Below are 18,446 nucleotides of genomic sequence, written 5' to 3'. Positions count from 1 at the left end.
GTTTTGCTCAAACTAGGTGCTCAAGCCTTGTTTTATCTAAAGTGAAAGGAGAAGGCTTCTGCATTGGGGCATACACAGTAGAGGCTCAGAAGTCGCCCCACTGCAGTGATCCATGTAACTTAAAGTTAATTTTGCCACTGTGTAGAAACAAAGTCTGCCCGAGGTATTTTTATTTCATTTAGTTTGGAAGTCACTCAAGGCGGAGTTCAGAATTAAGAAATTAGATACTATCTTGGATATTGGTGATGGGCCATGAAAAATAAATTAAGTCCTTTAAATAGTAAGTATAAAAAACTCAGGAATTATCCAGAGGAAAAAAAATGGCAAAGCAAATTTTTAAAATAAATTTTTCTATAATCGAATCGTTTTGGAATTCAGACAATATAATTGACTCAGAACTTTGTCATAAAAATGAAACTGCCAAAATAATAATATAAAATAAATGTTGAATACTTCATTTTTATGAATTAGTTTTTTCAAAAGAAAATAGAGACTCTGCCAATTTATCCCTCAATAACCTTCCAACTGTGTAAAGCATTAAAATAATACACGCTATTTAAAAATTATTAGGAACCCATTAAATTGGCAAGTACTCAGGTTTCATGTACTCAGGATTTTGCTTTGGTGGGAAGCAAATTCTATAAACTCCCTACTGGAATTAAATGTTTTTGAATGTGAGCAACAGTTTTCTTATAAGTGGAGGGGAAATGGTACATAAATAAGAGTAAATAATAAATTTTTATCTGCCGAATACTTCTGTTAACATAAGACACCAACAAAACAACCCACAGGGAGGAAAAGGACACCATCCTCCCATTTATGGCTTCTCCCCTTCAGAGAAGAATCCCTTTCCAGCTCCTTCAGAGTTTATGGCCACATCAGGGAGGCTTATTATCGCTGGCTTTATTGTCTACACAAGGACACTGAGTCCCCTGTTAGGGGCACATACTGTCACATACCTCAGGATCTGTGTGTGCGTGCGTGCGTTCGTGTGTGCGTGCGCACGCAGGCACATTTCTCCATTAAATAAATGATAGCCTTTCTGGGGAGTCTTATCTTCCCAGAAAGGCTATCATTTGGGAGCCTTGGGAGGCTGAGCATCTGACCAGCCCAGGTAGAGAACCCAGGCAGAGTTGGGAACAAGGGTTACATTCATAATAGTAATCTGCTCCCCTTTTATCTTTTTTCCCTCTTCTGTTTTTTCCTACTTATCATTGGTAAGCACTTCCAAATATGTTTACCAGGTGGCACAAGTTATTATAAGAACAGAAGGCAATAAGGCTTTAAATTGGCACAGAAACCTATATTGGGCATCTCTTATATGCAATCTGTCATGCAAGTCATAAGGGAGATGCAAAATGAATGAAATATAATTCCTCCCACTTGGAGTTTACAGTCTAAATGACTGGATCAGCTCACAGGTGACTGGGTGTTTCAGTCATATTGGTTTGTCAAATAGTGTTTGGTTGCTGGGCAAGTGGTCATATAGACTGTGAAAAAACAAAAACAGAAACAGAAAGCAGCCTTCCACCAAAGCAAATTAAATAATGAAGACCCAAATTGGATCATTTACCATTTTCTGTTTTAAATGTACTTCATACGAACATTTACTTATTAAAATGAGTTTTCATTTTATATGACATTTTTAGCATTGTGGAAACTTTTAGAAGCACAATCATCCTAACTAATAGCAATGGAATGTAGATTTTATTTAATAGTTTTTGAAAGTTAGATATGTTCAAAGTTGAGTACTAAAAGGTGACTAAAATGAACAGATCTCAGGAAATATCAGTGGATTCTAGTAAAGGCATTTTAAAAAATCCTCTGTGAGCAATAAACTTTAAACACATTTTCCCCCAAAGATCAAAGGGTACAAGTTAAGATGAAATAAGGAAAGTCTTAAAAAGGAAAGAAATTCTGACACATGCTACAGCATGGATGAATCTTGAAGACATTATGCTAAGTGAAATAAGCCAGTCACAAAAGGACAAATACTGTATAACTTCCCTTACATGAGGTACATAGAATATTTAAAGTCATAGAGACAAAAAGTAGAATGATGGTTGCCAGGAGCCGGGGGAAGGGAAGAATGAACAGCTAGTGTTTAACGAGGAAAGAGTTTCAGTCTGGGAAGATGAAAAAGTTCTGGAGATGGATAGTGGCGATGGTCACACAACAATGAAAATGTGCTTAATGCCACTGAAAAATGACACTAAAAATTGTTAAAGTGGTAAATTTTACGTTGTCAGTTAAAAAAACAAAACTCAGTGGTAAAGGCAGCCTGACGTTGAAAGCAAGTCTTTCGATACTCTAAACCCTTAGTACCAAAAAAAGGTTCCCTCAGACTGGGACAAGAAAAAACAAGGGAGTCAAGAATAAGAGGCAGACAATGATGGGTTCTTGAGAAAGAGTCCTGCACCCTGCTCTGGGGGAATGGGCATAGCTCTTCATAGATCTAAGATAGGGAGAACTTGGCCCTCACTTTCTCATTAACGTTGGAGAATGGCAAAACTATGGCTCTGTGCTATGTCTTGGCCATCCAGGTCTTACTTAGCCTCACAGAATCCCCAGGCTCCAGTGGGTATAAGGGCAGCACAATAATTGCTGTGTGCCCAAGAGTGGTGGAGAAGCGGTGGAGAAAGAGGCACGGGAACTGAAGGGCAGGCAGATGGAAACTGAAGGGAACCTCACCCAAATTGAATTTATGACCAGGGACTACCCAGAATAATGGGAAACTCAGTGTCTCCTGAGCAGACAGACAACAAGGAGAACCAGTGATCCTCTGCAGGGCCTTGGCTCTGTGCAGCCACTCCAGGATTCGCATGTGATAGCAGGAACAGAGAAAGGTGACTGAATGAAAGCTTGAACTGAAATTATAGTTGCATCATAAAGTTACATTTCTTAAAGGAACCCTCATACGCTGCTCGTGGGGCTGCAAATTGGTATAGCCACTATGGAAAACAGTATGGACGTTACTCAAAAAACCAAGAATTGATGTACCATATGATCCAGCAATCCCTCTAGTAGGTATTTACCCCAAAAACTTGAAAACCAATATCCAAAAAGATATTTTCACACTGATGTTCATAGCAGCATTATTCACAGTGGCCAGGACATGGAAGCAACTGAAGTTTCCTATGATAGATGATTGGCTAAAGAAGCTGTGGTATATATATATACATATACTGTGGAATATTACTCAGCCATAAAAAGAGACAGAATACTGCCATTTGTGACAACATCGATGGACCTTGAGATAATCATGCTAAGCGAAAAAAGCCAGACAGAAAAAGTTGAAAATTGCATGATAGCACTTATATGTGGGATATAATCCTAAAAGCAACAAAGGAACAGGACAAACAGAGACTCATGGACTATAGACTAGTGGTTACCAGAGGGTAGGGGTGGGGAGAGATGAGAGGTAGATGGGGTAAAATGGGTCAAATATGCGGTGACATAAAGAAATCTAACTGTGGGAGGTGAACACACAGCGTAGATATATATATGCCTTAATGTTAAAGTGTACAGCTGAAACTTATTGGATTCCGCTACCCAATGTCACCATTAAAAAAAAATTAATTTTTTAAGAAAAGTGACATTTCTTGCACCCTGAATCTCCAGCCTGATATCCAAAGCCATCCTTACATTCCTTTCCAGCCACTTGGGGCCTTCATAATAACATTCCATGCTAATTGTTCACTTGTATGAGATCTTCCATCACTATCGACTTCAATTGGCATCATTGCGTGACGGCTTATCTACTGGTTCTTTATTTTACCTGGAATAAAACGAAGACATTGACTTTCCAATCTGTAAGAATTTAAAGTTATAAATAGCCAACGCTGCATGTAAGTTTATTCAAATGAACAAGTAGATAAAAGGTGGACACTGCCTCCTATGGCTCTCCCAGCTAAGCTCTCTTCAGCAAGAGGAATGAAAATTGTAGTTCAATGCCTGTCACTTATTTTATGTCGTATACATGCAGCTTCCAGAGGGAGGAGGCCCTGCTGCAATGAGCCACTGAGTAAACAAACAATTGCCTGAAACACATGTGTGGTCTGAAAGTTGAGCTCCTTATAAAGGTGTGGCTTTCGGCTTTCTTAGAAAAAGGGGGAAGTGAGGAAATACTCACTACACCAGGAAAGTTTCCTTCCCGTCTCTCTTCCCTATTAGGTAAAAATGCTTTTCTCCTGTCGTTCACAGAACGCTTCTGCACAGTGTCGGTGGAGGCGCCTCGGTGGAACGCACCCTGTGACACTCCCGCCAGGGCAGCAGAGCCCACACAGAAGCAGTTTTCCACTGCAGGTGACTATTTTCTATTTGGGTGTGAAGGAAGGAAGGCGAGTGAATATGATTAAGCTCCTGGCTTGAGATGTTCAGCACATGGCCTTGTTTCTGCTTTTCTTTAAAGGAATGATTCTGAAGCCTGGTGGCTGAGTTTGGCCCCCCAAACACCTGGATTTCAGTATCTGAAATTTTAAGCTAATTAGAAAAACATAATTCCTACTTAATATAGCCTTTATCAGCTGATATCAATTTAATATAATTTTTCCCAATGTTAATTTCAAGTTCCAAATATAGTCTCATGTAACAGGTGGCTCACACGGAATCCAATCTCTCCATTTCACTAATTCTACTGCAGATAAGTGTACCCCATTCTGCAGCCATATCCTTGTCATCCTGGGAATGTAGTCCTTAAGTAACTAACCTTTTGTTGGGAAAAAAAATACCAATCCTGGTCTTCATCACATTTCTACACTCTACCAAGCCCAGGTTTGGGCAGTTTCCAGTGTTCTTGTGTCTAGAGACTTCAGCCGCCTCTAAAACTTCTGAATATTCTTGTTTTCCTCACAGGTCTGTTGGGGAGCAACTCACTGTTTCAGCTCTCCCTTTCGTTGGCTCTTTCTCTCTCTTTCCCCTTTCACCCTGGGAATTAAAGGTATGTCCTCTGCAGTGTCATTAACACTGGCTTTTAAGTGAGACCACAGTCCAAAATAATAAATGAGATTTTAAACAACGTTTGAAGTGGGTACGAGCCATGTTGTACATTTCAAGACTGATATTCTTGCAGAAGCCATTGCAGAGATGACGAAAGGCAAATGAGTCACAGATGAGGGTGAAACAAAAACAAATGAAATAAAGAAAATGAACAGATACCGATTTTATAAATGATTTTCTATTCCTAATTAGGCTTGACACCACCATGTTTGGTTACTGGTGTGATTTCACTCATATCTTTTGACCTTCTTAAAAAAGGAAATCGTGAAGTCACTTCAAGGCACCCACATTTCAGTTGCATTGTGTGGCACAATAGTTCACGGTAAGAACTACACCATACCACAGAAACACCTGGCTTCTTGGTACATTGTGTGCTGCTGGGATCTTTCATTACTCTTACTCGTGACAATGTGGCATTCACTCCACAGCATTCTACCTTGCTTCATTTCTGAACTTGGCACATAATAGTCATAAAATTAGATGAGTGGATTAGGGAACCGTGACACACAGCTCTGGGAACCCACTAATGCCCAGTTTACTAGCCCAGGTATGAATGACGGCTATAAACTAGAACAGTACTCAAAATGACAAAGGTATGAGCAGAGAACGAATAAAACTCTAACAGCTTAATGCAGACATTGGTTTGTTTTCATAAGTTTAGGCTGGATATACACAGCTTGATGAAAGCTTTGAAAAACTGAATGTAATTCTTTATGAAAATCAAAAGCACGACAAGTTATGTTTTTTTAAAAAACTAACTGTAGGGAACTGGATATTTTCCATTGCACCAAATTATCACCCCACTGATAACCTGCTAATTAACAAAGGGAAGATGCATCTCTCCAGTAAAGAGAGTGGCGATTGCCACTACTTTAACTCAGGGATCAAACTTGGCATCACCAAGAGTAAGACAACCAGGCTTACTGATGTCACTCTCTATGTAGTAGACGGTTTCATGTATGGAGTATTCTTCAAAATATGTCGGCTGATTCTCATCAAGACTTTAGATCTAAATTCTGAAGGATATGTAGAAGATGGAGGAACAAGTTAAAGCACCACAAAAAAAGGATCCAAAAGTCCAGAATTGGAGCATTGTATAAGACAACTGGTCTGGCCTCTTTAAAAAGTCAAAAGCATGGAAAAGGGTGTGCATGTGTGTGTGTGTGCGTGCGTGTGCACGTGAACACACACATGCCATCCTATTCTAAATGAGTAAAAAAAAAAAAATAGAAGACATAATACAGTTGACCCTTGAACAATGCAGGGCACCGATCCCTGCACATTCAAAAATCTACATACAACTTTTGACTCCCGGATGAGCTTCAGTGTCCACAGGGGACTGGTTCCTGCACACCTAAATCCACAGAAGCTCAAGTCCCCTGCGGAACAGGGTGTAAAACAATGCAGAGTCTGCCCTCCATATTCCCAGATTCCAAACCTTGGAAAATACTGTTTTTACTTTGGTTGGTTGAATCTGTGGTTGTGAAACCCAAGGATATGGAGGGCCGATTGTATATTTATTGAAAAAAAAAAAGGTAAGTGGACCCGCACAGTTCAAACCTGTATTGTTCAAGAATCAACTGTAATGTTACAAGTGTACCTCAACTGGATTCTAAATAGGAAAGAAAACTATAAAACCAAAAACTATTAGAAACAATAAACAAATACTATACTCAAGTTGCAGGATACAAAATCAATGTACAAAAATCTATAGAATTCCTATATACTAACAATGAAATTTCAGAAAAAGAAATGAAAAAGAAACAATTCCTATTGTGATTGTAACAAAAAGAATAAAATGCTTAGGAATAAACTTAACAAAGCATGTGAAGGATCTATATTGAAGACTACAAGACATTATCAAAAGAAATTGAGGAAGACACAAAGAAATGGAAAGATATTTAGTGTTCATGGATTAGAAGAATCAACATAGTTAAGATGGCCATATGATATTACATGATACTAGGGAATTAATATTCATTTATTAAGTGGGATATATTGGAATTAGGTTCTGTAAGAGGAAGTATGCTGAAGTGCTTGGGGGTGAGTAACTTTAAAATGATTTGACAATAACAAAATATAGGTAGGCAGATGAAGCAAAGATGGCAAAAGGGTAATTTTTAATTAAAGGTATTGGGTTATGGGTGTTCATTGTACTGTTGTTTTTTTTTTTTCTATTTCTGTACATATTTGAACATTTTTATAATAAAATGTTTTTAAAAACCTTACCTTAATTACGTAAGTTCTGAAAATTGGATGTCTCAAAACTAATTAGTTTCTCTTCATCCATTTGGACCTGATTAACCTGCTGAATTCACCAAAAAAAATAAAAATAAACAAATAAATAAATAGATTACTAATAATTAAAAAAAAAAAAACTACATAGAACATGCAGCACTCGCATCAAAAGTCATCCACTGGCAAAAACAACAGAAAGGCAAAAATTAAGCTTAACCTCATCAATTTCCCTTTAATGATCTTTATCTTATGAAGAAAAAACAAAATCTTGAAGAGGTAACTGCCTGGATTTATGTAAGCTAAAATGAGTAAAATTGATTATTTGCAGTTCTGGTCAATGAATGATTTTTTAAGTAGATGGCTAAAAGTGAAAACTGTTTTGCTAATTGTAAATTATCTATTGTAATCAATTTTCCAATGTTGTAATCTGTTATAACCAACTCTGAGTTGAAGCGTAGAGAGGACCTGGCAGAAAAAGACAACTAGTCTTAGAGAACTGCCCATAATTTGTGAATAATTGTGCCAGTTTGCAAATCGATAAAATAATTTACTCCCCACATCTATTTTTTTCATTTATTTTATTTATTTACTTATTTATTTATTGTTTTTTTTATTGTGGTGATCACATCTGTTTTAATTAGTCCACTTTCCTAACTAGATAGATGTGCCGTATATGCTAATTAAATAAAATATTTATATTTTACTGCATATGTTTGACTTAAATTGGCCCGATTTGGTAGTCAAATGTCGATTTACGAAATTGCTGAAATTCACTTTCTCTAATAACAAAGTGATTATCAATTGGGCATAATGAAAATGGCACAGGACTGATAGCTATGAAAGCAACATGATAGACCATGCTTCTATGCTTGTATACTAAATAAAGATCAGTTTGACTTTGGGCCAGACTTTAGCTTCTTTGGGCTTTAATTTCCTTATTTAAATATGCCAGTGGTTGGAATAAAGGCTCTTAACTTGGGTTGGAAGGATTCATGAATCCCCTGAAATTAAAATACAGTCATGCATTTAATGATAGGGATGCATTCTAAGAAAGGCATCATTAGGTGCTTTTGTCATTGTACAAACATCATAGAGTGCACTTACACAAACCTGGATGGTATAGCCTACTGCACACCCACATATGGTATATGTAGCCTATTGCACCTGGGTTACAAGCCTAAACAGCATGTTACTGTACAAAGCAACATGAGATTAAATCTAGCACAAGAGAAAAAGATGCGATCAAAAGACATGGTAAACACGAGATGTAGAAGGCTGCTGGTATAACATGACATAGTTTTACAGCAATTATTTTTAAGTAGAAAGAGTATACTCTAAAATAACAATAAAAAGTAATAGTATAGTAAATTACACAAACCAGTGATGTAGTCATTTATTATTATAATTAAGTAGTACATACTGTACGTAACTGGATGTTTTACTTTTCTAAGACCAACAATACAGTAGGTTTGTTTACACCCTCATCACCACAAACACGGGAGTAACATGTTGCACTACAATGTTATTACAGCTGCGATGTCACTAAGCGATAGGAATTTTTTAGCTCCACTATCTTGTGGGACACTATTGTATATGTCGTCTGTCATTGATCAAAACGTTGTTAAGTGGTGCATGGCCGCAGTTCATGTGTGTTAGTGTAGAAGCATTTTTATGAAGAGAAGTTTGACAGATTACATATGGTAGTTGTGGCAACTCTCATCAAAAGGTATTGACTATTTCCCCATTCCTTGATCTGGGGGCTGGCCCTGTGACTTGCTCTGACCAACAGGAGGGAAACGTGATGTTATGTGACTTCCAAGCCTTGGCCTTGAAGTGTCTGCTGCCGTTCTTTCGAACGCTGCTCCCGCTATCTAAATTAGCACTGGCTCTCTTGCTGGAGACAAGTGGCTCAGCTGACAGCCAGCAAAAGCCACTAAACATGTGACAGGCTGTTTTGGACAAGGTAGCCTCAGCAAAGCTATCAGATGACTGAAGCTGCCTAAATGATCACGGACAAAACCAGCAGAAGAACCTCCCAGCTGGGCCTAGCACAAATTGCAGAATGCTGAGCAAATTAATGGTCACTATTTTAAGCCACTAAATCTGGGGATAGTTGATTGAATCACAATACCTAAATACTTCAAGAATGTAGTGAGCTTTTATCTAATTCTCAAAGGTAATGAATTACTGAATTTGAATTATTTAAAATTTTAGGATCACTTATCTCTACTTTCTTCATAAGCTATGCCACAGTTTATATTTAATTTGGCAAACCTTGCATTCCAACTTCACTTTATAAAGTAAACTCTAGATTTTTGAACAGAAGAATCAGCAGGTTTTTGAATCTGTAGTTCAAAGACTTTTTCTACTTTCTTCTTGAAAAAAAAATGTGAACAGTGTTCAGGCACCTCTTTCATTCATTCTCCACATTTTTTAAAGATTAAAGCGATTTCATCTGAAAATTTTATTAATATTCTGGTTTGTTAAGTTGTTTGATCTTGTTTAGGATGGCTAGCATTTGCTTCTAAGTGATCTTAGTCTTCAATCCCCTCTTACCAAACTTTGCTCCATGCTTTCTAAGCTAAAGAGTGAAACAGAGTCTAAGGGTGTGGCCATCTGTATCTTCCCGGTTGACATAATATTGACAAAATGCCAGCATAGTCCTACAGGGATTCCATACTTGCTTTGGTTTCAAACAACCATCTAACATCTTCATGTTAGCCTCCTTCTGGGTTTAGTCTTCCTGACTCTTTTCTCACGTATTCCTGACAGATTTTTTTTTTTGTATCTATACTCGTTTTTCTAGATCAACTTTCGCATTTTACATACATCATTTAAAAATATATCTGACCTTAGCAGACAACTTCCTGCAGGAAGACAGTAAACCTTTTCGGCTACCTTCCATTTTCTTTACTTTTCCACCCGCCCCCCTCCCCCATGCTTTGGACCACGTACAATAGTAGCATCAGAATTTTATTTTAAGTAGTCTCCCCCGCTTCTTTTTGGAATCTCAGACTGGGAGGTCAAAGTCAGGCTTTTATAATTTCCTGAGATATTTAAAACTCAAACTAATCAAGTGTGTGTCTGGCAGTGATCACATCCCTCAAATGTTCTGATGGTCAGATGGCCCTCTTTCAGGATTCCTGTCACTTCTGATTTTCCATTCGGGGCCTCTGAGTTGGCCAGAATTAGAAGCAGGGTGCTAATCCTCCTCCTTACTTCCTCTCCCTTCTGAAAGATGAAATTATCATGTGGGTTAGCGATTCCTAACCTGGCTACACATGCAAATCACTTTGGGGAACTTTAAAAAATGTCTGGGGCTCTACCTTCTTTAATTAGAATAAGTGGAGCCTGCCTATCAATTACTTTTAATTCTGGGATTATTCTAATGTACGGCCAGGGCTGAGAACGCTAACTGAAGCAAATCATGGATTTGTCAGGTGTTCTGAGTCTAGAAAATGAGACAGCTGGCAGATGCCTGATAGTTGATGGCCCCATCGTGAAGATTTTGAATGCTTCTCGTCTCTAGTCCGTTAAGTTTCTACACAGACAATCTAGTTCTAATTGTCTAAATAGGATAACAACAATCGGAACCGTGATATACTTTCTGATTTTGATATTAATCTCAACACAGCTCTAATATCTTTAAACAAGTTGAAGCTAGACAGCCAGAAGTTCACTGAGAAGTTCAAAAGACAGTTTGGGATATTTGTTTTTCTGAAATTCCAAATAAAGATGAATTACATTGCTCTTAATGGTTTTTCTTATTAGTAGTAGTAAAGAGAGTAATTTGACAAAGGAAGTATATTTAAATGAAAAAAAATTTTTTTTTCTCCTTTGGTCAGTTTTCAGGATGTTGTTAGTCAAAAGGAAATTGAGATGTCAAATACATTAGATTTTTGAAAAGTTATCGTTCACCACACATCATACACATCACACATGTGGGCTTTAAAAACTTTTTAATTCTAAATGTTAATTTAGAATAAAATGTTAATTTGCACAAAGTATGCAAATGTAATTTTCTATGAGGGTGTTCTCCTTTCGCAATAGAAGTGGCTTTATTCTTGGTTAGAGGCAGAGCTGATTTTGGTGTTATTCTCAGAGGTAAGCTAAGTGTCAGCCAAACCGGGACACTTAAGAGTAAACGGCAAATCAATCCTGAAGTGCCATGACTTGGATCGAGCATCTCTCTGAATGACCTACCGAGAGCCTGGCTGCACCTCGGCAATCACATGGCACGTGCTGGGAACGGACGGACGGGCGTGATGACGCAATTTGGTAGGTGCTGTTATACACTCTAGGCATGCAGGGGGATTTCAGCCTCTGATGGCTTAACACATGACCATGGGAGAACAGTCAATGCTTACTCAAGGAATAAAAGGCATACAGTATTCTAAAACTCTAGCTCTCATCTGTTCTGAGTTGGCTGTATAGAAACTGCTATCTGGGGGCAGTAGAAGTCCAGAGGTATGTCTGCAGGAATCTGAAAACAGAGAGACAACAGAAAGGATAAGCAATATTCTCATGTCAAAATACTGCAACTGCTTTCAATCACGCAGGCCCTTTTGGAATCACATGCATTTTTGTCAATATTTTAGTATTGAAAATGTTTTGCAATATGGTTTCAGTTGACAAACTCTCAGTAAGGTAATTTTCTACTTTCTAAAGAAAACGCATGTAGAAAATGGTGTCAAATAACATTAAAGAGTGTGTTCTGAAACTGAACACTAAGGAAACTAGTGTTGGTTCTCTCTCCAATGCTCTCACGTCGACCTGAGCTGAGGTTACAGGAGTCTGAAAATAATGCATGAAAAGATGGTGGAATGAAAAATAATAACTGACGAAACAAGACAGTTCACAGCTGAGTGAAGACAATGGATCCAGAGTTTCCTAAATTGGTAGACTTAATTCTCACCCTAGACTGAGAATGATTTTAATGTCTTTTTTATTTTACTCAGATAGACATACCTAAATACACACAACTGTTTCCTTATCCACTGCCAAATATCAACACTGAAAATAGCATATTCTTTTGTTCCGCATTAGGGCAAAAATGGCAGATCCATGCACGAGTGTTTACAGAAGCTAAAAAAAAAAAAGAAGAAGAAGAAATCACGTTGCATTTCTAACTCCTACCAAAATTATACAGTCTTTCTAAACAATTATGTTGACTTTCCTGGAGAAAAAAGATTCTCATTGCTTCAAATTAAGGGTCACATATTAGCAGAGGAATTATTGGTTATGACCGAATGAAAACAGTGTGTTCATTTTATAAATGTTTTGCCATTGGAAGGCAAGAATGTTCAGGTCTCAGGTGTACATCAAGGAGCTGGGCCCTCAGAGCAAGGGCCGTGTTGGCAGAAAGTCAGTCACAATAATGTTCGGGCCTCAGTTCCCATTTACTATGGAGTTACCGCCTTATTGCAACAATGTGCTAATAACTTACTTTCATTTTATGACAATGGTTAGGATTTTCATTGCTTTTTCCACCTCTTTTTTTAGTAGTGCAGGAAGAAACATACTTAGTACTTCAAACGTTAGGGTTTTGTGCGCAATATAATCAATCTCCTGATTTCATCCGAAACCAGTAGGCATTCCTGCTAAGGTACAATTCAACCAGGATTGCACAAATGACTGGGATTGAAAGAAGACATTGTACCTCTTCATTTGAACTGAATCAGTGTGAATTAATTTAAAATGTCAAACTTGATTTCGATAAAATGGGCTTGAAAAACAATACTGTTTGGGTAAGAAAGGGGTTAATGAGAAAAATGTCATCCCCACTCGAATGTCATTGGAATGCAAAGCAACATTTATTTGCATGTGTGGTATCTGTAAAAGGTCCAAAGAATTTTGTTTTCGGTGTTTTGAATTGTTTATAATGTATTCTCTTTTTATTTCATCTACTAACAATTCCCAGAAATGATGGAACTCAAAAGATGGAAAAATGTAAATGCATTTGGGTTTTAAGAAAATTACCAGTTGCAACATCAGCTCTAGCCACAGTTTATAAAGCAGGTGATTATGGGGACAATAAAGAAAAATGTTATTAAATCAGTAACAATCCCTTAAATCTTGCCAATTCTATGATAGCGCCTGTAAGTCTGACACTCCAAAATAGTCCATGACAAATTTTGCAATAAAATTTCACTAATAAGGATGCTCATTTGCAAGTATGTAGTTTAGATATTCCAGGCTGCAGGACATGAAACACACTGCATAATTTCTTTGACGTTGTTATGTTTTATTAAATCATTTACCAAAATAAAGCAATCTATTATTTTAAAATCAACCCTTCCAGGGTCACTAACTTTCCAACAGACTAGTTTTTCATCACACTTTTTAGGTTATTTTCTCACACATTTCAAGGTCAGGAACTGCTTCATTAAGAACTCTGGGTTTCAAAGCAACCCCATTTCCCTCAGGCCCAGCAGCCAGAGCTGAGCACTGTGCTGAGAGCCACAGGGCATCAGTTAACAATGAGCCAGGACCTCGGGGCAAGGGCCGTCTTGGCAGAAAGTCAGTCATAATAATGTCCGGGCCTCAATTCCCATTTACAGAGGAGTTACTGCCCTATTGCAGCAATGTGCTAATAAATTACTTTTATTTAATGATAATGGTTAGGATTACCATTGCTTAAACTTTCAATGTCTTGATCTGTTATTTGAATGTTTCCCCTAGGCTTTCAATAATGCAAGAATAAAAGCGAGACAGAATTAATGTTTTTATGGCCTCTCTTAATATTTCTATTTCTGGCAAATTCTCCTTAGATAAGTACGTAGAGTGATATAATTCCATAGTAACGAAATCTCTTCAGAAACCTCTACTTCATCGCTTAAAGTTTTCAGGGGGCGGGCCCTCCTTTGCATCCCTTCCCTCCCCACCCAGGGAGGAGGGGCTGCCTGACTGGTGCATTTGGAAAAAGAGCCTGGGTCTGCCCAGTCTGGCCCTTTTGGACTAAACTGTGCCCAGGATGACAGGTGTAATTCATTAGGCCTCTAGAATCCCAACCACTTCACAGAAGTAAATTAACTAACACAGAATTAATATTTTTAAGAAAAGTTTTAGCCACGTATCCATCCTGGATTGCTGCAACCCTGCTCCACATTCTTCACTCTGGGGCCGGGGCTGCGGAGCTCCCTCTATCTGCATCATTGCTGATATGTGATTAGGACCAAAGATCAAGGGCAGTCATTTCCAATCACACTTCATTGGCCAGAGGCAGTCATGTGGTCACAACCGAGTGCCATAGAGTGGGGATGCGTACTCCTGTAGAGAAGGGTACCGTGCATTTGTAAACAATGACATTGTTACTAGAGCCATCAACTCTTTCTGGACAAAAATTAGTTAAGTGACATATATTCAGTGTCGCCTCTGTTCAGAAAGAATGGATGAGCCAAAGAATTAGTTCCAGAATAATATCCGCGGGGTTCAGGGCATTACGGTGGGGTTTAGGCAGCAAGGTGGACAGAGGACAGGGCCCTACCTACCGTCTGCTGCAGCAACGCAGATTTGCAATGTCAATTTAGATCTCGGTTCACACTGAGTAAAGTGGACTCAGGTTGGAAACTGAAAACTTACTATCTTCCCTTAACCCTCATTGGACAGTGCATGTCCAGAAGTTCGAGCACGATACAGACAGCATGCAAAGCATCAGCAGGGCAGAACGGATGGTCACTGAGCCCCAGCAAAAATCTTCGCCCGCACTCCTTCCAAAGTTGCTGTTCTTCCTGCTTTGCTGTGAAAATCCAAAGGGAAGCAAGTAGAAGTGAGGCTTTGTGGCGAGAGAGGTAGACGAAGAGGAGCGTGATCCAGCACACTCATCCCTTTGGCCTATGATTTGTGGGTAGCAGGGCAGCTCTCCTGCGTCAGGCTCACCACCCCCAAGTTTCCCCCAGCTGAGGACAGTCACCTCACCACCTGGGGCGTCTACAGGACTCCGAGCCTACACGAATCAGCCGTGAAGCACTCACAGAGCCTTGTTCCCGGTACCAGCCAAGGTTCAATACGGGAAAGAGATCTAGATCTTTCGAGCTCAGTGAGATTCAATACAAGTTATCCAGTGGAAGGGCTGGAGCTGTCGAGTCATGGGCAGCCATCAGTGTCCCCACACCTACGAGGCTGGTAGTCAGTGAAGCATGGGATTCAGTCACTGCCCACACTCCTGCCTTCCAGAGCCCTCTTCTGCACCTACACAGCTATACAAAGAGTTTCCTCCTCTTCTCTGCCTTTCAAATCCAACATGACTACATTTCACTAGCAAAACCTGAACTGCATTCTGAACTCTTGCTGCAGAGGTGCATGGAAATGATAGTTCTTAAACTTCCAGACCCTGCAATACAAGGTGGTGGGAACCCAGGCGTGCCAAGCGAGGCAGACAATTAACTAGCACTGCTTTCCTACTGGGACTTTGCAATGAATCACAGTCCTTACTGGTCTGTGTTGCGGAGACGGTTAGGTAGAAGAGTTGGAGTCTGGAAATGCATTAACTAACTTGGATAAGGCAGGGGGGATGAATGGCAATGCTAGCTTCCCCAGCCCTGTCTCCATGGCTTTTTATTCTCTCTCACACAGAGCTGGCTTTGTTGTTATTATTAGTTACAATCAGATTAGTAATTACAGATTACAGTCAACTCCCAAATTCAGCCTCAAGGCCACCACCGTATCAGCTACTCCCTCTTCTTATCTTTGTGCCTAGAGCAAGAAGTCCCAGAATAGGTAAGGCGTGTGCACCCTCCCTGTAGTGTGTGACCTTGTTGCTCCAGCACCAGGCATCCTGCCAGGACTGCAGGCATATCTCACAACAGTCTGTCCAAGTATAAGGTGTACCAGAACCTGTATTCTCCTGGGTTCCCCTCAAGATGGGGAGTCCCCAAACTTAACCACTGAGAGCTGGCGTTATTGATAGAGTCACCCTCCCCCAGATCTGATCCCCTGGCAGCCTTGTGTGTTAGGGGATTGGCTTGGTGGGGAGCAGGGTTCATGGAATTAAGATGGTACTAAGGCCAAGAACTCAGGAGCACTTCCGTCGTGCCCTGCCAGTTGCCTTCCCACACCACACCCCTCTCAACATTTTACAGGGCGCTGGTTGTCGGGGTCTGGTCCTGGGTCAGCAGTATCGGCTGTGCTTGGGAACCTATTACCAATGCAAATTATCAAGCCCCACCCCGGACCTGGAGAGTCAAAAGAAGGGGTGAAGCCCAGCAATCTCTGCCTTACCAAGCTCTCCAGGTGATTCTGCCACACCCTGAAGTTTAAGAACAACTGCTGAAGGGAATTAGATATTTCTGGAACAATAGAAAACAGGAAACAATGCCCACTTGATTACTAGGGCAATACCTGCACACAGCCTGCAGCTAGGTCCAATCTCCCCCAAAGTTCCAATCTGCATCTCTGAGTCCCTCTGACTGACCACATGGTATGGTAACCCAAACCCATGGCCAACATGTTTTCGGAGAAGAGAAAGAGGGAAGGCCATACCCAAGAAAGGCCTTGGCTCAGCTAACCAAGCCTAGCAGCTGGGGTGAAAAAAAGAGAGAGAAAGTTGACATTCCCTAGGGCAGGTTCACTTACTAGGAAATATTTGAAAGAGAAAGAGAGCCATCACCTTTTAACACAAAATGACCTGCCCTCTAGTAAATGTTTTAATTAGTGTCCTGAAACTTGAACAATAAAAGTAGTATCTGCTCTTCTTAGGAAATGGGACAGAGAGGAAGAGGATGAACAGAAGCCTTCTTCTCCCCCGGCAACAATCTCCAAGCTCCCAAATTGCTTCCTATGGTTCTCAAGACTATTCCACGTTTCCCTGTTAAGGTAGTGAGACCCCGTTCCAAAGTTTCTGACTCCAGAATTCCTCCTCCCACCCCCAATACCCAGGCTGGATAAGCGGGCTTCTGCTTTGGTCTTCGCTCCGGGGTTCCTGTTCTAATCCTCCTACTGCCACCGGTCTCTGAAGCTGGGGTGTAGGGGGTGATCATGCACAGTGCCAAGTCTGCCAGGGGTGCACACTCATGGTAGCTCAATGTAGTAGTACATAAGGAGGCAGCAGGGCCTCAGACTGGCGCCCCAAACCCGAAGAGCATAAGCACCGATGGGATGCTTGTTGGAGAAACATGGATTTTTCTCAACACATAGCTTTCATACTTCTTTTTAATGTAATTCATGATAAGAAATACATTTTACATTGTGACCTAGTATATGCATGTATGTATATACGAAAAATTTATGAAAGAATATCCTTGCCATCCTGATATTTTCTATTTTCTATTTCTTTTAAAAAAAATGCCAGTCAAATCCCACATTAGTGATTTCAAGGGTTACTAATGGTTGAAAATCTGCAGTATGAAAAACACTGCTCTAAAGCGCACGCTGTAACAAACATACCACGGGCACCACCATATAAAACGCAGCACACTGAGGTGGCCGAATGCTCTGTGTTACTGTCCTTTCAATTAAAATCTTAAAATCGGTACAGTCCATAATATCAACTCTATTCTTTTAGTATTCCAGTGAGGAAAAAAAGAAAAAAATTACTTTTATTGAATTCATCTGAGCTTCAAATTTGGTGATGATTTACAACAGCAGCACATGTGGATGGCTGAATTTTCTTTACCAGATTTAACAAACATTTTTGTTCAGTGAAGTTTGGTTTAAATCTAGTAAACCGATATAATCAATATAATTGCATAATGGAGTCCCTTCCTTCTCCCTACGACATAACAGTAGTTCAAAGACTGGAAACATTTCAAGGATAAAAAATGAGGTTTGAAAACTGAAACGCGTGCCTCCATATTAGATTCAGACCCTCAGCCGTCACGGGAAGGAACCTCCAAGCCCTCCTTTCACAGCTCTCTGCCTCTTTATAACCATTCACCTACTCTGTCACTTAGGAATAGGTAGGCCACGGCACACGACACCAGGAGACCTGAGCCTGTACCCATAGCTGTGCGCAACCGAGGCGGCGCGTGCGCTGCCGGCCCCACACGGTCATCTGCAGCACAGACAGACACAGGATGCTGGCAGATTGGAACCGGCCTTCACCTTTCCTCGCTCTCCCTCCCCAAATCAAAACCCACCGTAAGCACTGCGAAGAGCCAGGAAACCTCATGGCTTTAATTATTTCAATTCCCCCGAGCTCCATGTGGCATACAGGACATCTCGTTTCCCTTTAGGCTTGCCGTTTTCCTACGAGGGGTGCAGAAGAAAAAAGC

The 18,446-nt window shown here is 40.0% G+C and overlaps 1 protein-coding gene across 2 annotated transcripts in view; it reads left to right on the top strand.

Annotated features, from left to right (window-relative positions):
• Positions 1–6,704, top strand: part of SAP30 (Sin3A associated protein 30) — a 90,263-nt gene extending 83,559 nt beyond the window's left edge. For both annotated transcript variants that reach the window (XR_004954890.1, XR_004954889.1), the window contains exon 6: positions 4,204–6,704. The gene's annotated coding sequence lies outside the window, so the exon portion shown is untranslated. The remainder of the gene's footprint in view (positions 1–4,203) is intronic.
• The last annotated feature ends 11,742 nt before the right edge of the window (positions 6,705–18,446 follow it).

This window comes from Rousettus aegyptiacus, unplaced genomic scaffold (assembly GCF_014176215.1).
Source record: "Rousettus aegyptiacus isolate mRouAeg1 unplaced genomic scaffold, mRouAeg1.p scaffold_m13_p_16, whole genome shotgun sequence".
NCBI classification, from domain to species: Eukaryota; Metazoa; Chordata; class Mammalia; order Chiroptera; family Pteropodidae; genus Rousettus; species Rousettus aegyptiacus.
The sequence above is the reverse complement of the archived record's forward strand: the minus strand, read 5'-3'. Positions and strand labels throughout refer to the sequence as shown.